This window comes from Frankliniella occidentalis, unplaced genomic scaffold (assembly GCF_000697945.3).
Source record: "Frankliniella occidentalis isolate FOCC.00 unplaced genomic scaffold, Focc_3.1 Scaffold47, whole genome shotgun sequence".
Lineage (NCBI taxonomy): Eukaryota > Metazoa > Arthropoda > Insecta > Thysanoptera > Thripidae > Frankliniella > Frankliniella occidentalis.
The window spans coordinates 412,571-418,252 of NW_026267177.1; positions in this window are offsets into that span (position 1 = coordinate 412,571).

A 5,682-nucleotide genomic window follows, 5' to 3' on the forward strand; every position below is an offset into this window, starting at 1 on the left:
ATTGGTGAAACGCCCTCGGAGCAATCAACCAGCACACTGGCTACAGAGCTCGTGAAAAGAGACAACTCACGGTGGCTTCCTCCTCCTCCTCGTCGTCCTCGTCCTGTCCCCAACCACCGCGCACTTCGATGATCTCCTCCTCGTCCTCGTACTCGAGGCAGTCGTCTTCCTCCATGCCCTCGATCGTAGACATCTCCTCGGGACCCACCGATGTGACGGGCGATGCCGACACCGACATTGTCTCGTCTGACAAACACGACCAAAGAGACCAATGAGTACCGTCGTCCACAACGATAAGGGAACACTATCCTCGGTCGACAGGGTGCTGCCAACACTCACCCTCTCCGCAGGCCTGCTTGTTGCAATTATCCGAGCTGTCGAGGATGGCGTCCGCGTCGCACTCGGTGATAGGCGCCGTCTGGTTGTTGAGGATGCAGAGCACCTTACGGCTCATCTCACCGCCGCCGCACAGCTTGGTGCACTGCAAGGGGAAAGACCAGCGTGATTATCAAGTCCAGAACACCAACTCCATCTGATCTATGCGTAATGTCACTGAGATCATTTGCGCGTACCTCAGACCACGGCCCGGCGAACCATTCTCCTTTGCAGGTGGCGTTTCCGGTGCAATTCTCGGCTTCGCTATACTTGAAGTCTGGATCGCACTTGCTGTCATCGACGTGCGTCAGAGTATCGTTGTCCCAGGATGAGCAGAAGACCTTCCTGGTGCGCACGCCCGCGCCGCACTTGGACGAACACCTGCTCCACTGCGACGCGAACCACTCAAAGTCGCAGGCGCCGCCGCCCAGGCACTCTCGCTCCAGCTCGGGCTTGCGGTACGCGTGGCACTGCTCGTCGGGGAAGATCGTGCCGTCCTTGGAAGCGCAGAACACGGTGCGGCTCTCGGAGGTGAGGCCGCAGCTGTCCTCGCACTACAAAGATACAGGCGTGAGTGCGGTGGCTAGCAAGTTCCTGCTCACAATGTGCGAGTAAAGAGCCCGAGGCCTTGCAAGTAGTACGAGGCGCGTGCAGCGTGCACATCTCTTACCCCGCTCCAGGGAGACGTCACCCAGTCCACGCCCTCGCAAGGCCGGAGGAAGCAGTCCTTCTCCGCGGGCGGCTTCTCGTTCTGGCAGTAGTTGTCGCCAAGGATCTCGATGCGCCCCTCGCGCCGGATGTAGCACGTGACCTGACGCCGTTGCTTGCCGTCGCCGCACAGCTTTTCGCACTGTGAACACAATCAGCTCCGGTATACACCACTTCGACCAACACCGCCAGGACGGCAAAGTAAGTGTGTCGGCGACTTACCGGCTTCCACGGTCCCACGAACCAGGACGGGCAGATGGAGTCGGTGCCGCAGGGCTCGGACGTCGGCGGCTTAGGGGTGCCAAGCTTTCGGCACGTGCCCTCGTCCACGACGGTAGGCAGCCCGTTGCCCATCACCTGGCCGCAGTACACCTGCAAGCGCAACAACGCGTGTTACTTCGGGGCGTCCGCGGGCCCGACGGAGTCCTGAAGGGAGGCCTGACGGAGAGCCGCTCACCTGGCGGGTGCGGGTGCCGTTGCGGCCGCAGGACTCGCTGCACGGCCCCCAGGAGTCGGTGATCCAGCCGGGCGGGCACGGCTCGGGGGCGCACGTCTGGTTGGCCGGCGGCATGCTGGCCGCGTTGCACAGCCCGTTGGCCACCATCTCCATGTCCCTCTTGCGCGTGCACCAGACGCGCCGCACCTGGCTGCCTCCGCCGCAGGTGGCGCTGCACGACGAGAACTCGGCCGCCTGCCACGCGTAGCTGTCGGGGTCGTTGAGGCGGCTGGCGATGTTCTGCGGCACGCTGTATTCGTACTCCAGGCCGGGGCCGGGCTCCTGGTACAGCATCTGCGACAGACCCAGGAAGGAGGCCGTAGCAAAACAAATAGTCGTCGTCCATCAATGTGGCCACCAGAGACCGGTCGCGCTACGCACCACGATGTAGAGGTCCTCGTTGGTTGGCCCCAGGGCGGACAGGCTCTCCGGGGCAAAGAACTCGGGCTGCGGCTTGCGCTCGTAGTGGAAGATGCATCCGGCGAAATTAAACGAGCGTGGATAGTCTATTCTCCAGTTGCCGTTGATGTAGTAGTGACCGCTGGTATTCCTTATGGCTGCGTTCGGACAAGTAGGTTAAGACACGCCCTTTTGAATCCGGACCACGGATAAAAGTTTGAAACATTGAACCGAGAGACTTACCAAGGTAATTGTTGGAGGGCTTCACCTCTCGCACCCTGATGTTTGTTGATCCAGCGGGGATGAGCAAAATATCGTTGTAACCTTGACAGAAATAGGCGTTGCATTAGAATGAGAATGTCACGGTTGCGCAGAGAGAATGGAGTGGGCCGCCCGGAGGGTAGGCAGCCCAACCGACAGAGCCGTGGGGCGGGCCTGCGCGCCTCAAGCCACACGGCTTTGGCCGATGCGGTGCGGTGGTGGACCACGGCTCCGCACCCTACTCGTACTTACCGGCCTGCAGGTCGTTGATCTCGAACACCTTGCGCTCGGTTGTGCAGCCGGAGCCGTCGCCGCCGCACTGCCTGCACTTATCCTCCCTCAGCGACGAGCCCAGGAGGAGGTCACAGCCGACGGGCTGCAAGCAAAGTGAGCACGGCTTGAACCCTTGAACACCTTTGAACGCCCGAGAGCGCAGTCGTGTCACGCACACTCGTCACTCACCAGGCAGCGCCCGTCCACGCACACGTCCTGCCGCTCCTCGTCGCAGCGGGTGCCGTCGACGACCTTCCGCCGGTGGCGGTAGTAGAAGCGCTCGCCCCTGGGCATGCAGTTGAGCTCGCACGCGTCCGTGGACTTGGTGTACGGCACCCACGAGTAGTACCGGTCCTCAAACAGCTGCCGGTCGAACCCGGAGCACTGTTCGGCCCGGAAGTCGACCGCCGTCGGAGGGCAGTCCTGGAAGGGAAGAGACACACGAGAGCTGGTTGAGACCAAGAAGGGAACACGACCACAGCGAACAGGGCGTCGTCGCCGAACTCACCTGGATGTTGCACGAGAAGAACCGCAGGTCGGCTCCCGAGCATTGCGGGCCGAGGCACTGCCTGGTCTGTGAGGCCACGCCGCCGCCGCACGAGCGCGAGCACGGCCCGGGCCCGGACCACGGCCCCCAGTCGCCGCCGCCGGGGCCCTCGTGGGCGCGGCTGCCGCCCCACACGTAGCTGTGGGGCTCGTAGCCCGCCTGGCCCTGCGTCTGGTGCGGGTGCTCCGGGGCGCGGTGATCGACGTCCGTCTCGCCGCCGTGCTGCCTCTTGAACCGGATCATCCGGTCATGGTGATGTCTAATTGCCTGCAGTGACAGAGAGAGAGAGAAATTGAATTTGACATTTATTTATTCGTTTCTTTAGAGTGGGTAAGAGGAGATGTGGAGGTACTCACATGTTTGGCTAATGCTGAGCTGAAGTAGGTTACTAATATGAATATTAATAATGACAGTGACCTGCAACAGACAAAACAGACAAGCTCGGTTAGTTTTCACTGCACTGTGCGTGGGAGGCCATAGGAGGAGGCTGCACCCGGCAGGTACCGGCTACACTGGGGCCGCCCGTCGCGTCGCGATGCATTCCGGTGCGTGTTTACTCAACGGACCTCCTCTCGGCCCGCACCGTGCTACCATGTGCGCACGTGGGGCGGGGGCCGTATGAATGGCGGGGCGGGCGAGTGCCGTCGCCAGGAACGCGTCGCACTCGCGGCGAGTGAAGCAGAGCAAGGTGGCGACCGGAGGCAGGGAAGGCTGTCCGGTAGCGGCGGTCCAGACACGCACCTGTGTAGCGTGGGAAGCATCCTAAGCGCCTGCCTCTGAGGCAGCCACTCGGCACGGGTGTACAAATATTGCCGACTAGGCAGGCGCACATGCGGCCCACTCCACACAGGTGTGCTCGTGGGGGTGTATTGCTGTACTTAGTCGGCAACACTGCTTCCGCATTGCAGCAAATGGGGGTGAACTAGCCCGCGTGTGTCCAGGTGGGTTGCTCATTCGCTTCGATGGGGCTGGGCGGCCACCCTGTTCGCTCGGCCTCTGCGCGACCACTCGATGCGCTTTCGGGGAAGCCCTGGAGGCTGACCGTGGCGTGAGAGCGCGAAGACCGCGGCATGGCGGCGCCCCTTGGACCGAGCGGTGGGCGGCAGGCGGCCTCGCGGCTCTAGTGTGCTCGTCATTACGTCGCGTGGCACTTGAACTGAATGGGCCCGACTATTCCATCGTACGAACGCGCTGTTGTAGTGGTGGGTGCTCGCCAGGGAGGTCATGGGGGGGCCGATCCCGATCCTTGTGGACCACCGGGGACCACCGGGGCCGCGGCCAGACGCGGCGGCCGGGCACCCCGCCCTGCAGCTCCGCCTGCAGCGTGTCCATCCGCAGCCTCTCGCGCCGGGGCGGCCAGGGCAGGCGGGCAGGCCGGGGGGCGGTTGGCAGTGTGAGTAATAAGTTGCGCCCTTTCGGCGTGGAACGCCAGGCTGCACCAGGGTATCCGCCGCCGAGTGGCACCGCGTTGCGCGGCCAGAAGTCGCAGACTAATTATAGAGGGACGCCACAGTGCGGCACAACGGCACACCCGTTTGTGGCGGTCTGGAGGGAGAGGTGTCGGGGCGGGGCGGGGGGAGGCGGGGCGGGCCTCTTACACCAAGCCACATGTGCACCGAGCGCGTACTCTTCGTACGACTTTCAGATGCACTCGGCTCTGTGACGTGACGAGCCGGCGCGGTTTGTGGGTGGGTGTTCCACACAGATACTCCGTGCCCGCTCCCTCCCTGCTGCAGCGGCCGCAGCCGCAGGCTGCAGGCTGCAGGCTGTAGGCATGGATGTGGAGGTGCGACTACGCAAATGTTCGCCAGGAGCGTAGAGTGGAGGTTCGGGTTAGGCGGGTCAGAAGTCTCCAGCACCCCCCCCCCTCTCTCTCTTTCCAATCGCCCTTAACGAGACACCTGTAAGCAAATGCCGAATACGCCCATGCCTCGCCGCGGGTGCCCCATCCCGACGACCCTCGCTCCCTCGCTATGGCAAGGCAGGACCGAGGACTATAACTCGTGCTGGGGGACGTCACCCCCCTCCCTCCAACCTTTCGCCCTTGCCCCCGGACTCTGTGGGGGGGCGCTTGTCGATTAGCGTGTATGAGACCAACAACTTACGGGTTATTGCGCGGCAAACGATCATCCCGTCGGGATTATATGTATGCTTCGGCCCGTGTGATGCAATGTATCGAAAAAAAAAATAAGAGGAGGAGACTGAAGACGAAAACGAAAGTAAAAGAAAATGAGAATGCATTAACCATGGTGAGACGAGAATCCTTTACAAGCAAACAGCCGAAACCCTAGCCGACCCAAACGAAGATCTGATTAGTGAGGAATCCTCGATCACATCGATAGATGGCTAGGGCTAGCTGGTATGAACAATCTATTACGTGTTGCATCGCTTCTCATCACTCCCCATCCCCCCTCCTTGTAGAAGACCATGTCTGTCTGTCTGTCTGTCTGTCTGTCTGTCTGTCTGTCTGTCTGTCTGTCTGTCTGTCTGTCTGTCTGTCTGTCTGTCTGTCTGTCTGTCTGTCCGCCTCCGCCCGTCGGCCAGTGACGTCACGAGGCGCCCGCCGCGACCCCTTCGCTTCGATTAGGTCACACGGATACGGATCCCAATCAGAAAGAAGACG